This window comes from Lycium ferocissimum, chromosome 12, assembly GCF_029784015.1.
Source record: "Lycium ferocissimum isolate CSIRO_LF1 chromosome 12, AGI_CSIRO_Lferr_CH_V1, whole genome shotgun sequence".
NCBI lineage: Eukaryota > Viridiplantae > Streptophyta > Magnoliopsida > Solanales > Solanaceae > Lycium > Lycium ferocissimum.
This window is the reverse complement of record NC_081353.1, coordinates 32,568,896-32,585,183: the sequence shown is the minus strand read 5'-3', so window position 1 is coordinate 32,585,183 and position 16,288 is coordinate 32,568,896. Positions and strand designations below refer to the sequence as shown.

Sequence of the window (16,288 nt, the reverse complement as noted above, 5' to 3'; positions counted from 1 at the left end):
ATTCTCTTCATTTTCTTCTTCTTATTAATTACTTTTCCTCCTCTTTTTTTTTTTTAATTTTTTTTTTTTATGGTGAACAAATAAATGGGTCCTTTTTTTTTTTTTTTAAGTTGAGAATCAAAGAATATTGAGAACACATATAGATTTTTTGACGGTGCATCTTTTATTCTTTTTAATTCTTCTTTTTGTTTTCTCAAGTATTATTTTGCTAGGATCTTGGTCTATCTATCATTTTGATTTATCTTTCTCTGTTTCCTTGTGTATAGTTCATTTTGGGGGTCCTAATCAAAATGACTCAATAAAAATCAAGTGAACTAAAATATCCCAACAAAAAAAAGTTACGGAGACGGAGCCAGTTAAGCTTTAGCGCAAGATTTTACTACGCTAAAGTTTTTTTTTTTTTTGTATAGCGCAATATTTTTCTTGCGCTATAGCTAGTAATCGAAGAAAAAATTTGGTAAACTTTTTTTTTTTTTGAAAAAAACTTAGTGTTTTTTCCATACTTTGACCAACGATTAGTCGTGTGTCAAGACTCCGAAACGTTAATATTTTATATAGAACACGATATTTTTTACGCATACAATAATGTAGGCCCAATACATCAAGGATACATAGACGTTCGGATAGTCATTTTACGGGTTGAAAAGGTGCCCGAAGTAAGTTTTGTTTGAAAAAAACTTAGTGTTTTTTTCATACTTTGACCAACGATTAGTCGTGTGTCAAGACTCAAACGTCAATATTTTATATAGAACTCGATATTTTTTACGCGTACAATAATGTAGGCCCAATACATCAAGGATACATAGACGTTCGGTTAGTCATTTTACGGGTTGAAAAGGTGCCGAAGTAAGTTTTGTTTGAAAAAACTTAGTGTTTTTTCCATACTTTGACCAAGCGCAAAGTTATGACCATCTAAAGTTTGACCACTTTACAACTAGTTTTTCACCTTATATTTTTTAGAATTAGATTTATATTCAAAATAAAGTTATGTCTTGATTAAAAAATAACACGCTTAAATCAAAACCTTAAAAAATAAAATACTTAAACCTTAAACAAAACTTACTTCGGGCACCTTTTCAACCCCTACAATGACTATCCGAACGTCTATGTATCCTTGATGTATTGGGCCTACATTATTGTACGAGAAAAAAATATCAAGTTCTATATAAAATATTGACGTTTTGGAGTCTTGACACACGACTAATCGTTGGTCAAAGTATGGAAAAACACTAAGTTTTTCAACAAAACTTACTTCGGGCACCTTTTCAACCCTAAAATGATCGTCCGAACGTCTATGTATCCTTGATGTATTGGGCCTACATTATTGTACGCGAAAAAATATCGGGTTCTATATAAAATATTGACGTTTCGAGTCTTGATACGAGACTAATTGTTGGTCAAAGTATGAAAAAAACACTAAGTTTTTTCAAATAAAACTTACTTCGGCACCTTTTCAACCCTAAAATGACTATCCGAACGTTTATGTATCCTTGATGTATTGGGCCTACATTATTGTACGCGAAAAAAATATCAGGTTCTATATAAAATATTAACGTTTCGAAGTCTTGACACACGACTAATCATTGGTCAAAGTATGAAAAAAACACTAAGTTTTTTCAAAAAAAAAAAAAGTTTACCAAATTTTTTTCTTCAAAGCTATAGCCTTGAAAAATCTCGCGCTATGCAAAAAAAATTCTTTAGCGTAGTAAAATATCAAGCGCTAAAGCGGATAACGGCTCCATCTCCGTAACTTTTTTTTGTTAGTATTTTAGTTCACTTAATTTTTTATTGAGTCATTTTGGTTCGGACCCCAAAATGAACTATACATAGTGAAACAGAAAGATAAATCAAACGTATTAGATAGACCAAGATCACAGCGGAATAATAACAGAAAACAAAAAGAAGAATTAAAAGGAATAAAAGGTGCACCCGTCAAAAAATCTATATGTGTTCTCAATATTCTTTGATTCTCAACTTAAAAAAAGACCCATTTATTTGTTCACCATAAAAAATAAAAAAAAAATAAAAGAGGAGGAAAAGTAATTAATAAGAAGAAGAAAATGAAGGGAATGGTTGAAGATGGTGCTAAGGAAAGAGAGCAAAGAAGTTTGACAAAATGCAGGCATCATTCACGCACAAATTTTGTGCGTGAAAGGCCAAATTGTTACTTTTGCAGTTTGGTCCTTTCACGCACTAAATTAGTGCGTGAATCCTATTTATGTTATTTACTTTTTTTGTATTAGTTTGGTTCATTTTTTTTTTTGTCCTACAAAAGTCGCGAGTTCCCCCTGGACCCCACGCCTTCTTTTGCGCTACCTACTTCCATCAATCTCCCTCTATATAAAGAACTGAAAAATCCCATTGTAAAATCACCAAAAACCACACTATTCTCTTCTGTTTTTACCACTTTCTTCTGGTTACAATGGTTGGAGGAGCCATAAATATTAAGTTAACTATAGAAGGAAAAGTTCCAGCACAAAAGAAGATCAATGTTTCTATAGGGGTCACTGAGACTTATAAGGCTGGGTTTGTTTTGGGGAGCAGTGGACGTGCAGGTTATAAAGGGGACGCTACTTATAAATCTACTCGCAAAGTGAATGGCAAGGTTCATTCTGGTGAAATACAAAAGAGCTCAAGTACTTATAAGTACTCTGGTGGTTCTTCTAGCAGGGTCACTGAGACTTATGAGGTTAGGTTTGTCGATGGGCGCAGTAGACGTGAAGAGTATAGAGAGGAAACTCATTATAAGTCTACTCACAAAGTGAATGGCAAGGCTCATTCTGGTGACATACAAAAGAGCTCAAGAACTTCTAAATACAAGGCTGTTGATCGGCGCAGCGGACGTGAAGAGTGTAGAGAGGAAGCTAATTATAAGTTTTCTTACAAGGTGAATGGAAAGGGTCATGGTGTTACTACTGAGGTTAAGACTAGTGTCAAGTGCAAGAAGACTACTACTTATGATAATTCCAACAAGTACAAGCGCATTACTAATTATTAGGGTCAGTATTTTATTTTTGATAATTGTGATGTCTGAATCAGCTTGTGTGGACCTCGATTAATGTTTTTTATGTTATTATTGGGTGAATGTTTTTATGTTTATGTTGGTTTTAAGTCTTTGGAGTGATCACTTCGGTATTTCAAGAATATGATTGTGCAATTTGATTTCACTATGGCTTTAATTTTATGATGGTTGGATATGTTATTTTTGGATTTGCTTACCTAAAATTACGAAAAAATTATGATAAAAATGGTCTCTTCTTTTGGAACTCACATTTGGAGGTCCAGTTATTGTTATTATTTTTTTTTTTTGTCTATTTTGGTGTCTGTGTAGATTTTTGAGGTGTAGATATTGCTATTTTTTTGTCTACTTCTAGTGTCTGGTGCAAATTTTAGTGTTGTGATTCCTGGGATGTGATGGGACTTTTTTTTGATGTTTCTGATTAAATCTTTTCATTTTTGGTGTCTGGTACAATTTTTAGTATTATTGCTCCTAAAATTTGGTGGGACTTTTCTGGCGTTTCTGGTTAGATCATCTTCTTCTTTTTTCACAGTTCTTGCTAAATCTAAGAGTGAATGTTTCTATAGTAGAAATATAGACTATGTTTCACCAAAAGAAAATGATTTTGGTCAAATGCAAAAGGAGAAAATAAGATATTTTGGCCTCTTACAATTTGAATAGAAGAAAATAAATTTTTCAGATCTCTTATGTGATTTTTTCAGATTTTTTACATGTAAAAATAAAAATCTCTTATAAAAAGGTGATTAAACTAAAAAAAAAATTGTAATAATGACTTGGTTCTTCTAGCATGATCACTGAGACTTACAAGGCCGGTTGATTTTGTCGTTAGGCGCAGTGGAAGCTAATATAAATCTACTTACAAAATGAATGATAAAGCTCATGGTGTTATTACGGAGTTTGAGACTAGTGTCAAGTGCAAAAATACTACTATGATAATTTTAACAAATCCAACTACAAGAAGGTTAATTATTATTAATTAGTTTTATTTTTTCTATGTTATTGTTAAATATATATTTAAGTAGACTGTGGTTTGAGTTTTTTTTTTTTCTTAGTCTTCCATTTGGTATCTTGAATAATGCTCACATGTACTTTTTATTTTTTTTCACAGATTATTTTTTTACAATGTCTGTGCAAACCTCACTTCTCTCTTAAACACTTCTGTGGTTGGTGTCATTTACAAATGAGCCGAAGTGATCTATTTATAGTAGTTGAATATTACTCCCTCCGTTTTCTTTTACTTGACCCTTATACTAAATCTAATTTTTTTACTTGTTCATTTTAATATATCAAGATAATTTTATTATTTTGTTTTTTTTTACTAACCTTGTCATTAAATAACTACATAAAGTATTAATAGTCAAATTTAAATTTTCAAAACATAATTAATAAGGTTAATTTAGTAAAAATAAACTCCTAATAAATACGTTCTTAAGGAGAATGTCAAGTTAATATGAACCAGGAAAAATGAAACGGAGGGAGTACTATTGATGTCATCATCACTAAAGAAAAAGATGTCCAAGTTGCTAGAATGGACTTATTGGCCGGTTTGCCAATATCTTTGATAAATAAAAGATCTTCGTTTGTTAACTATTTCGTAAACACTTAGGAAAGTTCGTATTTGGAAAAATATTGACTGTAATATACTCCATAATCCATATTCTGTGGAAAAAATGGAAAGAAAAGGCATAAAAGTCAATCTTTGGAAAGTTCGTATTGGGCTCCTCTTCATTTCCACTCTCTTCATTTTTTCTAAGTTCCTATTTGAATGAAAGACACATGTCATAGTTAATAATTAATGGTTGAGATCTAATTGTCTAAATCAAGGCCCTAACCATAATTAGAATAACAAATATTTTTTTTATTTACTCTAAAAAAATTTGACAATCTCAAAATTTTAACTAAAACATTATCTCACCTATAAATTAATCCTATTTTTTTTTTCTTTTCCTATTTATTACGTGCTCTTCCTTCTTCTTCTTTTTTCTCTTTTTTTCCTTCTTTTGAACAATTTTTTTTTTGTACAGTTCTTCTTAATTTTCTCCCCTACGTCCATCTGGATATGTTCCCCTTTTTTTTTTTGGTATACTTCGTGCTTTAATTTTAATTCAAGAAAAGTAAATTTATAAGTCATTTATATGACACGTAATAAATAGGAAAGAAAGAAAATTATAGGATTAATTTATAGGCGAGATAATGTTTTAGCTAAAATTTTGGGATTGTCAAATCTTTTTAGAGTAAATAAAGAAAATATTTGTTATTCTAATTATGGTTAGGACCTTGATTTGGGCAATTAGATCTCAACCATTAATTATTAACTATGATATGTGTCTTTCATTCAAATAGGAATTTGGGGAAATGGAGAGAGTGAAAATGGAGGGGAGCCCCATCCGAAAAAGTTTGCAGTGTCAGCAAGTAGTTCGGACTTGGTCTCCTCCATTTTGGAAACAATCTAACTTTAAACGTTACATTTGCATGACATATTTTTGTAGCCATAGAAATCTCATGGCATGTTTAAGAACACAAATAAGTCTCTTTTTAAAAAATAAACTTTGTGCCCACTGTCACATAAATTGAAATGGACGGAGTAGAATCCTTTTTGAAGGAGTAGAATCCTTTTTGATTTCCTTCACATTTTATTTGTGTAGGAGTTATATTTTGCCTATACATTAATAAAATAAGTTATTTCATAATCATACCATTAGCAAGATATATACATGCACACAGTGCACTAAAATATTCCATCATTTTCATGAGGTATAAATGAATTTTTGTTTATATCAAGCGATTTCACAATCATTGGGGTATTCAATGGAATCATTATTTTCTATGTGTAACTTGACTGATAGACAAATTTTCTATTTGTCAAATGATCAATTTATAGGCCTAGGAAAATTGTCTTTCTGAAGCCATTCATCTTAAATCATTCAGCAGATTATCTACTGTTTTTGGAAACTCTTAAGAGTACCAAATAATATTCCAGTCATACACAATAATTATAGCAACTTTAGATCCATGCCTCTTTATAGAAACATAAGAGCGAATTGGGTCGCTTTTGTACCCTTCTTGCAATACATACTCGCGAAGGCGATTATACCACATGTACCCTGATTTTCTCAATCCTTATAAGAACTTACGAAGCTTTACCAAACTAGTTTTGCGAGAACTATTCTATGCTTCAGGCACTTTGAATTCTTCAGGAATTTTCATAAAGATTTTCTTGTTTAGCTAGCAATGTTAATAGTAACAACAATTCATCATACACATATCGAGTTTTCACGTATTGTCAGACTAATAAAATCTATGAAAGTGATTGCATCCACCATAGGAGAATGTGTCTCCATATAACCAATGCCAGGATTTTGCGAAAAGAAAACCTTAGTGCCATAAGTCGTGATTTATATCTAATGACTTTTTTGTTTTAATCATTTCTTTTTCGCAGCATAGATAATGTACCCCCTGGCTTTTCACTTTCAAATGATTGGACTACAAATCCAAAAGCTTCACATTTCTGATGTGAAGTCACTAATCTTCTATTGCACCCTTTAATTTTTGGCCAATCATTTCCTTTATCTGTATCAAGACAGACTTAAACCAAGATTATCATCATAATATCGAGCGCTATATCATATACGTCATCGACGATCTTTTGGATCAGGTCCATAGACATAATTTATCAAGATCTCTTCATATTCATTAATTTCAGGTACCTGAACTTTTTCCAAGGTTTGATGAAATGTTATGTCTTAGGGCTCTTTTAGAGCTCTTGCCTCCTTATTATGACCACCATAATAATTTGCTCCTCTTTTTTCAAGGCTTTTTATCTTTGGAACCGATCAGTCTACCACGCTTAAGGCGTGCCGTAACCTCTGTCCTTCAGGGACTTTAATTCTAAATGGAGCATTTGTAGCCTGAATATAATATTCTTTGGGTTAGTGAAATGCCTCTGACATTTGACTTGAAGTATCCTTTTGAATGATGATTATGCTAATGATAATTTATTCCACATAATATATCTTACAACTACTTATCATTTCTCCCCCTGATGCTAGTAAGACTAACATATATCCCCAACCTTCTTTGGGGATCCATCTTTGTGCGTTATGGTGGTGCAATTGAATTTATTACCGCACATTCAAAAGTTTCTAGATAGAAATTATTTGGTTCCTGACCCTGAATCAATCGTGACGGGGGATTTTATTATTACTTGTTTGGCTTGGTATACAAGTGCTGCTACACGCTAAATAGCATATCACATACCAAATTGGAAGTTTTATTCTCATACTCAATGGTTCAGCTATCACTGGAGGCATACAATTTCTACTAAACCAACTATGGATATAAACCAGCGTTATTAACATAATTGTATTGTTTGGAACCATGCTCTTAATTTATCAATTTGAACAAACTACCTTGCAAAAACTAAATTGCAAGTAGATACCAAATGCACATGTGATCAAATCATAGATGCATCTATTAAAATCATGGTCAAACCCATCGACAAACACCTGTGCTCGTCCATTTCTTTCACTTGAGCACCTAAAGTGGCCCTTGTTCCATTTAGACACTTCAGGTGGGCCATTCCTATTCACTTACACTTTTGCAATCGGAGCAAAACCAACACCAGTCGTCTCCTACGTGGATTAAGTGGCCAATCAATTTAAATTGTACCAACTCAATTAAATTGTACAACTCATTTTAATTGTAAATTCACTAATTTGTAAATTCGTGGAGTTTTGACCATTAAAAATTGGGGGTTTTGGGTGGTTGGATGTGCAATGAGGTGGCGCCCCTTTGGTGTTGGTTTTGCTCCTATAACGGTGCAAAAAGTGTCTAAGTGAAATAGGAATGACCCACCTGAAGTGTTTAAATGGAACAAGGGTCACTTTAGGTGCTCAAGTGAAAGAAGTGGACGACCACAGGTGTTTGTCGATGGGTTTGGCCTAAAATCATATAATAGTAATTGGTCCACATGGCAGGTGACTGAGCTCATGTATATATATCACCTTTTATACATTCCAAATCTATGGGGATCCTGATCCCAACCTTAGCTGGTCTACTAATAGATTTATGATCATAAGCAGCACACAAGAATTTTTTGAAACAATCTTTTATTTCTTCTATATAGAACCACATGAATTCTCAATTATTTTTGCATTATATTTGAACCGGGATGGCCAACCGGTCATGCCAACTGATGTTTCCTTCAATAAACTTATAGTTTATAATCGTATGTGATTCTATCATCATGCTCATATTTGTGTAGTACAAAGAGGAGGAAAGCAGGATAACCTTTCACATTTATATTTCGTACCTACTATGATTGTAGTAATATGAAGATATTAAATCTTTTCAACATTTATAGTCTCACTATGAATGCCCATTTTAGCGAATACCTTTGAAACTCAATAAGTTTCTTTGAGACTTACTACAGTATAATGGTTTATTGAATCAATGTTATTCCTCCAAAATAGTAATAAATTAGTTCTTTCGGAGCTACCAATTAATTGTGTACTACCACATATTTCATAACACCATTCATATTATGAACCTCCCCTTTAAAGGAGAAAATTATAGCATTTTGGGCATGATCAAAGTTATTATAGGCAAGAACTGTTTCTTGCTTTAACCTTTTCCCTTCAATAATCATCATTAACAAGATGGTCAATGAACACTTATACCACAATAAGGATTTCTCTTAAACCTCCCCTAGAGGTGAGTTGTGGTATTTATCTAACCATAGATGAGCACATTTTTATCCATAACTTTTATCTCGTCTTGACACTTTCACTTTCAAAAATGGGTGGGCATTCACAACGCTTATCATAAGTCACATTCTCTTCAAGGAATGGACTAATCACTGTACGTGTGCTTCATAAATTTTATTATAAACTCATTGTCATGCCTTAACATTTATCATGTTTATATGATCCACCTCAACATCATTTTGAAAGATCAAGTGCGTCTCCACTTTGTATTCCTTTCTTTTGATGGAGGATTAATAAAATTTATTAAATTAGGTCGCAAAACAACCGCTTGCTCAATGACCTTTCATATCACATTGATGACAAAAATTATCTTAATCCATTGAAGGATCATTGTGAAGACACATAGTGTTTTTCCTTTTATAATTACCATAATGATGATCATTATTATTTTGTCCTTTATCGCACCCACGTTCATTCATATAGCCACAACAATTATTTTATCATCTTTCAGACTTATCATACACTGCTACCACATTCACTTTAGAAAATGTAGCAAAATCAGTGGGACGGGCTTCACAATTTTATCAAAAGCATATTATTTTGCTCAGTCATCATCATATCATCAATATAGTGCGTTGAGACTCAAACCAACAGCTTAATACCATGATGCAAAGGGACTCTAACCTGATATCTTACCATTTTGGTGGATGAGATTTGAATCCATCGTTTTACCCTCAACCAATGACATAATAGGCCAAAGTGCAATGAAACTCACCCTTGAGACTTTAAAAATATTCCCACTTTGTGATTGCTTGCATAAGTGAATTAATCTTCAACAGGACATAAACTATAGTCATTTTGTGGTCGAACATTTTTTTTTTTTTTTAACTCTTAAGAGTTCAAGTGGATCATAAATTAGTGTCACAACAATAAAATGCATGTATTAGTATCAAGATCTTGTAGCAAATTAAACTGAATTAAATAGTTCAGCTAAAAATAAATATTTTTTAATATGAATGCCTTTGCTGCGCTACCTGTCAATATAATGCAAGTCCAATAACAATTTAGCCGGACATCAGATATGTTACCAGATGTTATACCAAGGATGTATCAAGGGAACACCCAAAACCCCACTTACCGAACTGTCCCAGTGGCAGTAACGCTGCAACAAACAGGATAAGACTCCCAATATATGTGATGAGGTTAACAGGATAGGTGTCTTCCTCTTAAGAAATGTGGATATATCAATTTTAAATAATCACATATAAAACCCCTATAGCCAAGTCCAAATATAACACAGACAATGCCAAATAATCCGGACCTTGAATGTGAGCAAAGGAGAATTACTTATTCAAACCTTTTCATGAAATAATTTTATGCATAGTATTTTTATTTTTAATCTACGAGTTTCATGCTGATAACGTATTATAAAATAAAAAGAGTGTAATGAAAATAAAGTTTCAAAACGAAGAGAGAGATCATAAGAAGCAAGTGTATTAGTACTGCTTTTCTTTCTATTCGGAATTATGTATATTCCATCAATTATACATGACTATATATAAATAAAGCCTTAAAATATAGTGACTTGCAAAGGCAAGCTTGCTACAGTAATAATGATGGCCGACATGATCATCCACTTTATTCATTCCTAACAAGCTAGAACTACTGCCCACAGCTCTAGATGAGCTGGTAGCATTAAAAAAAACAAAAACTAGAACTACTACCACAATAAGTTTCTTGAAAGTCTTTTAACTTTTTCCCTCACAGTTAAAGGAAACAGTCAGCATTGAAAGCTATGTCTTCTACCATCACAAAGCCTTAATAGAGAAGCAAGCGATACCAGATTTTTTGATATTATGCTATTTTGCAAAAGTTAAAACATCTAGGGTGTGTTGGGTGAAGGAAAACATTTTTTAATGTTCTCATATTTGTTTGGTTAAAAATTTTAAAAAATATTTATTTAAATATAATTTTTTTCATAAAAGTAGAGAAAATAAATCCGTAAATGCATTTCACCAACCACCAAACCCCAATCACTCCCACCACCCCCACCTCACCCCTGCGCCCACCCCAAAAAAATAATTAATTTTATTTTGAAATAAAAGTTTTGATTTTTTTTTATTTTTTGCACCACCACCCCCATCCCGCAACTATCAAACCCCAACCACTTTCGCAACCATGCACCACTCCCCCCATGCCTCACCCTACCCCAACATTTTTATTTTTTTTTTTAAAAAAAATTCTTTTGGGTTTCTACACCACCACATCCCTCCCCCCTCCCCCCTCCACCACCCCCACTCAACCCACCCCCTAACCACTCCCCCCACTCCCCCCCACCCCCCACGCCCACTACCCCCACTCCCAAATTTGTTTTTCTTTTTTCTTAAAAAAAGTTTTAAAAATTTCTTTTTTCATTTTTTCACCCCACCACCCCCTCCAAATTTTTTTAAAAAGTTTTGAAAAGTTTTCTTTTTTTTATTCTCTACACACACCCCCTCATGAATTTTCTACTTCCTATTTAATTTAACCTTTATTAAAAAAAAATCATAAAAATTGAAAGTTTGTGTGGTTATTGGAGGGGGTGGTGTAAAAATCTGAAAAAAATAACTTTTAAAACATTTTTCAAGAATTTTTTTTTGGGGGGGAGCGGGGGGGGAGGGGATGTAGTGATTTAGAAAATCCAGAAAAAAATTAAAAACTTCAAAAAAAAAAAAAAAAAAAAAAAAAAAAATGGGGTGGGGGGGTTGGTGTAGTATGGGTCCACGCGGTTTGGGGGGGGAGGGAGGAGGATGTGGTGGTTTAGCAAATTCAAAAAAAAAAAAAATAGTTAAAAACTCCCAAAAAAAAAAAATGGGGGTGGCAGGGTTGGTGTGGTATGGGGTGGAGTTGTAGGGTTTGGGAGGGTATTTTTCTGAAAATGCTTTCAACCAACCAAACAAACACGAGAAAATAAATAAGAAATTCACTTATTTTTCGCTATCTAAATGAACATGAGAAAATAAGTACAATTCACTTATTTTTCAAGAACACATTTTTCAAAAAACTTTTTCCTCACACCCCTAAGCTATTCTATTTTTCCTTAGAATAGAATGAACCGTTTTAAAAGACAAAAGAAAGATAGAGGAAAACTGTCCGAGAGCACGAACACTCATAAAAAGTTGACTCGAAAGCAGAATTTTCACCACCAAGAAAAATTTCAACTGAAATTCATCTTTAAAATTAAAAGATAAGATTAAGCAACAACTCCATTCAATTCAATCAAGATTTCCTCGAAATAATTAACTACAAGAACGTAATTTTCAAGAAATCAATTTATACTCACTTTTTTAAAGGAAAGATCAAATTCACTAATAAAACTCTTCAGTTCAATTGAGATTTTATATAAGGAATAGTTGATTTTCATGCAGATATGTTTATTAGAATCAGTATTTCCCTGAAAGAGTTCAACTTAGCTAAATCTTCAAGAAAAATATCGACTCAAATTCACCCTATAAAAGAAAACAATATATATAGCGACTGCAGTGGCGGAGCCACATGTAGTTGAGACCGACACCCTTCATCGGAAAATTACACTGTGTAACTAGGTAAATTTTTTATATATATATATATATATATTACATATGTCACCTTGCTTTTTCTCGCGAATTTACTTTTTATATTTTCGACACCCCAAATGAAAATTAAGCCCGCTTAGCGAGTAATATGGAATAGTTCTTCTCAAGACTCCTTGCGAAGAAAAGAAGGCTAACCACGTGATATTGGAAAAAAACAGCGCAACCCCAAAGCCGAGACCAATTTTACTAAAGAAAGCAAAACAACAACTAAGTCGCTTGACACAAGATATGTCAACTGATATGCATAAACACAGTTACAAAGTCAAGAATCATACGCAATCCACTCATAAGAATTTATTGTTATTCAAAGGCCTATTGTATTGCAATAATTTAGATCCTGAATCAACCAATTAAGCACCCTAGACAAGGCAGCAGCAATTTTGAGTTAATCAATTTAGAATAATCAACTGCTTGAAACTATCTATTGTTGTCACATGATTGAACAGCAATAGTAAAATTGATGCCTATAGTTGGACTGCTGAAAAGCTCTTATATGCTGGGAGGATCCAGTTAGTTCAGACTGTTATTTTTTGTATTCAATCTTATTGGGCACAATTATTCATACTACCAGTTAAGGTAATCAAAGTTATTGATGCCTATTGTAGAAGCTACGTGTGGTCTGGTGATAATGTAATTACCAAAAAGGCTTTTGTAGCCTGGGAGAGGGTTTGCGATCCTAAGTCTAGTGGTGGAATGAATCTAACAAATCGTCAGTTATGGAACAAAGCAGCTATAGCAAAGCATTGTTGGGATGTAATGCTAACCAACAAGACAAATTATGGATCCGTATGCTCTACATTAAAGATTCAGCAATTTTTTTACTGTTCAAGTCCTAAACAAGCAAGCTGGATGATTAAAAAATCCTGGATGCAAAGAATTTAGTGAGCTCAGATCAAATGCAATTCAAAGAAGATCAAAGCATTATTAGGCAGTTGTACTTTTAACTTCTGGGAAATCAACCGAAGGTCATTTTGAAGTGTGTGATGTTCAACAATGAAGCGAGATTCACTCTATGGTTGTTGATGCAGGGGAAATTACTTACTGCTGATAGATTAAGGAAATGGGGCATGAATGTGGTGCCAAAATGAGCATTGTATCAAAATGAGGATGAATCAAGAGAACATTTATTTGCCCAAAATGCGAGTTCACTAAGATTTGGTCTAGACTGTTACAATGGATGCAAAAGGCTACTGTCTTGAATATTGATTGGGAACGTAACATTAGATGCAATACATCATCAGTGCAGCCAAGGGGAAGTCACAACATGCTCAACTATTCAAAGTGGTGTACACAGAGTTCATTTACTCCATCTGGATTGAGGACTATGTTAATGCAACTTAAGTTATGGTTTCATTGGTGATCAATAATAGAGTTAGTTACCAAAAAAAGAAGCGCCAACTGTATTACAAAAAAAAGAAGCGCCAACTGTAAGAGTGTAAGCTTCAGAACTTAAGTGTGACTCAAATAAGCCTTTCAAAACATTGACGCAAACAACTGTTACTAAGAAGAACGGGGCAACTTTTACGAGCACCTTCTAGTCTTTAGTGCATTTTGAAGGATCTCCATCATAGGTGCATCCAAGATTTAAATTCTATGGGTTCAACCTTTAAGGTCTTTATCATTACATCGATTGTATTTTTATAGTTATCAATTCATATCCACTATTTGTCGTAATTTTAATGAATTTTTAGATATAAATTTATGTTTCGTGTCGAAAGTATTGGATTCAGATGAACCCGACGCTCAGTGACCATGTTCTACATGGTAAAAGTCCATTTAACATTTATCAATACAACGGTTTTAATAAGCAACAAATCACCTTAGTAACATGAGTTTTAACTAATGGAACAGACAATTGTTCGACCACCAAGAGCACAGTAAGAAATGACAATAAGGAAAAAAGGACTAGTCAACAAGCTAAGGCCAGTTACAGAGGCAAAAGAAGTAGCCATAGAAGCACCACAAAGAGATAACTCTCCAAGATGACCAACAAACATTATAGATATAACCGTAAGCAATACAATAAAGAGTTGACAGACATAATAGGCCCTGCTAATATCAATAGCCTCTTCACTTCTACCAAAATCTCATTTTTCTTGTTTTTATAACACTTTTTTTTTTTTTCAGTTTCTGCAATCAATGGACACTCAAGATCTTGTTCCCTCTCTTGTATATCCATTTTCCTTTAAATAGTATAAAGCTTTCCCTCTTAAAAATAAAGGTTGAAGTTCATAATAGGAGATAAAGAGCATGGATACAGTGTAATGAATAAAGTCAATATTTTTATCCTGCGACTAGTCAAAGACATCATATTGTGGCATGAGATAATAGAAAGGTGTGTACGAAATAGTTATCCAATGAAGATCTTTATTATCTGTCATATTCTTTTTTTTTTTTTTTATGTTGGTGGAGACCGGAGAGAGTAGTTGTTATCTCTGGGGGGTTTAGAAAGCAAATCGACAAATTGTACCAAATCGATAATTCGAATCAAATTGAAAAAAAAATCCGACTAGTGATTTAGTTTGATTTGGTTTGATTTTAAAAAGAAAAATCCGATCATTATTCATTTGGTTTGGTTTTAACTAAATAAAATCAAATCAAACCAAACCAAGCCGACATTACACGTATAAGATTTCAAAAATATTTTGTACATAAAAATGTTTATTTATAATGTAATTTATATATATTTCTAAAGCTTTTTCATATTTTTTTATCTTTTAACATATTATTTCAAGTTTGGATTTAGAATTTTGAATGGTTCAATAAATTTTATAGTGCATATATGTTAGTAACTCAAATAAAACCCAACAAAAATCAAATCAATACTAATGCTAACAAAAGAAATTCAATTCTAACATTAGGAGTGACAATAATGTTGGATATTTATTCTTTAGTTTTATATTGATTTAGACAATGAAAATACATAACTTAATTTTATTAGTCGTACTTATTTTAGCATGACTTAATATTTTTAAATTATGGTCATTTTATTTTATGCAATTTCATTACTTTTTTGTTGTTGAATGTTTTAGTACAATGTCATCTCTTATCTCACATTTTGTGTTATTTTCTTAAAAAATATCTTAATTAGATAGTCATATCTTACTAGGACTAAATAAAATATTTGAAATACAAGTTATATGTTTTGTATAAAGTCTTTACCCAAAAAAAATCCGAGCAACCCGAAAAAACCGAGAAAACCCGAGGTTGAAAAATCCGACTTTTGTTGGTTTAGTTTGATTTATAGATTTAAAAACCCAATGCAATTGGTTTGATTTGATATTTGAAAAATCTGAACCAACGCGGTCCATGTACACCCGTAGTTATCTCATTATAAGATCTCAACAAGCCTAACATCATAAGCTACTTTTGAAATTAAGTTAATCCAAAATTCATTTCTTAACGTAAAAAATCATTAAAGTCTCATATGGTTGATGATATCTTTCAAACAATGTAATTAGAAAATTACATAAGCTTCAAATCAAAAGGAAAATTACAGAAGGAATAAAAGGTTAAAGGTAAGACTCTGCAAACATATGGCCCATTAGCTCAGTTGGTTAGAGCGTCGTGCTAATAACGCGAAGGTCGCAGGTTCGAGACCTGCATGGGCCAATTCCTTTTTTTACTTTTTGAGTTTGCAAATGATCTATAAGATAAAGATGCCATAAAAAGTATTTTTAGAGTAAAATGTTCTCCTTTGCACCAACCTCACCCTTGATATCAATTGATCTTAGAATTTAAAAAAAACCTTAAAGGTCCAATCCATCAAATTTAACTCCATGATCGCCTCTGTTACTTGGTTTTGTAGCAGAAAAAAATAGAGAAAATTAAAAAAATGGTCCTTTATGTTTGGTGGTAGGTTCAAATTAGTCGCTAAAGTATGCTCTGGACAGTTTGATCCTTCGTGCTAATAACGCGAAGGTCGTATGTTCGGTTTCCAAATGATCTAT

General features: G+C 32.7%; 1 non-coding gene across 1 annotated transcript; it reads left to right on the top strand.

Annotated features, from left to right (window-relative positions):
• The first annotated feature begins 15,876 nt into the window (after positions 1–15,876).
• Positions 15,877–15,950, top strand: TRNAI-AAU (transfer RNA isoleucine (anticodon AAU)). The gene has a single exon. It is a non-coding gene; the product is annotated as a tRNA-Ile (tRNA).
• The last annotated feature ends 338 nt before the right edge of the window (positions 15,951–16,288 follow it).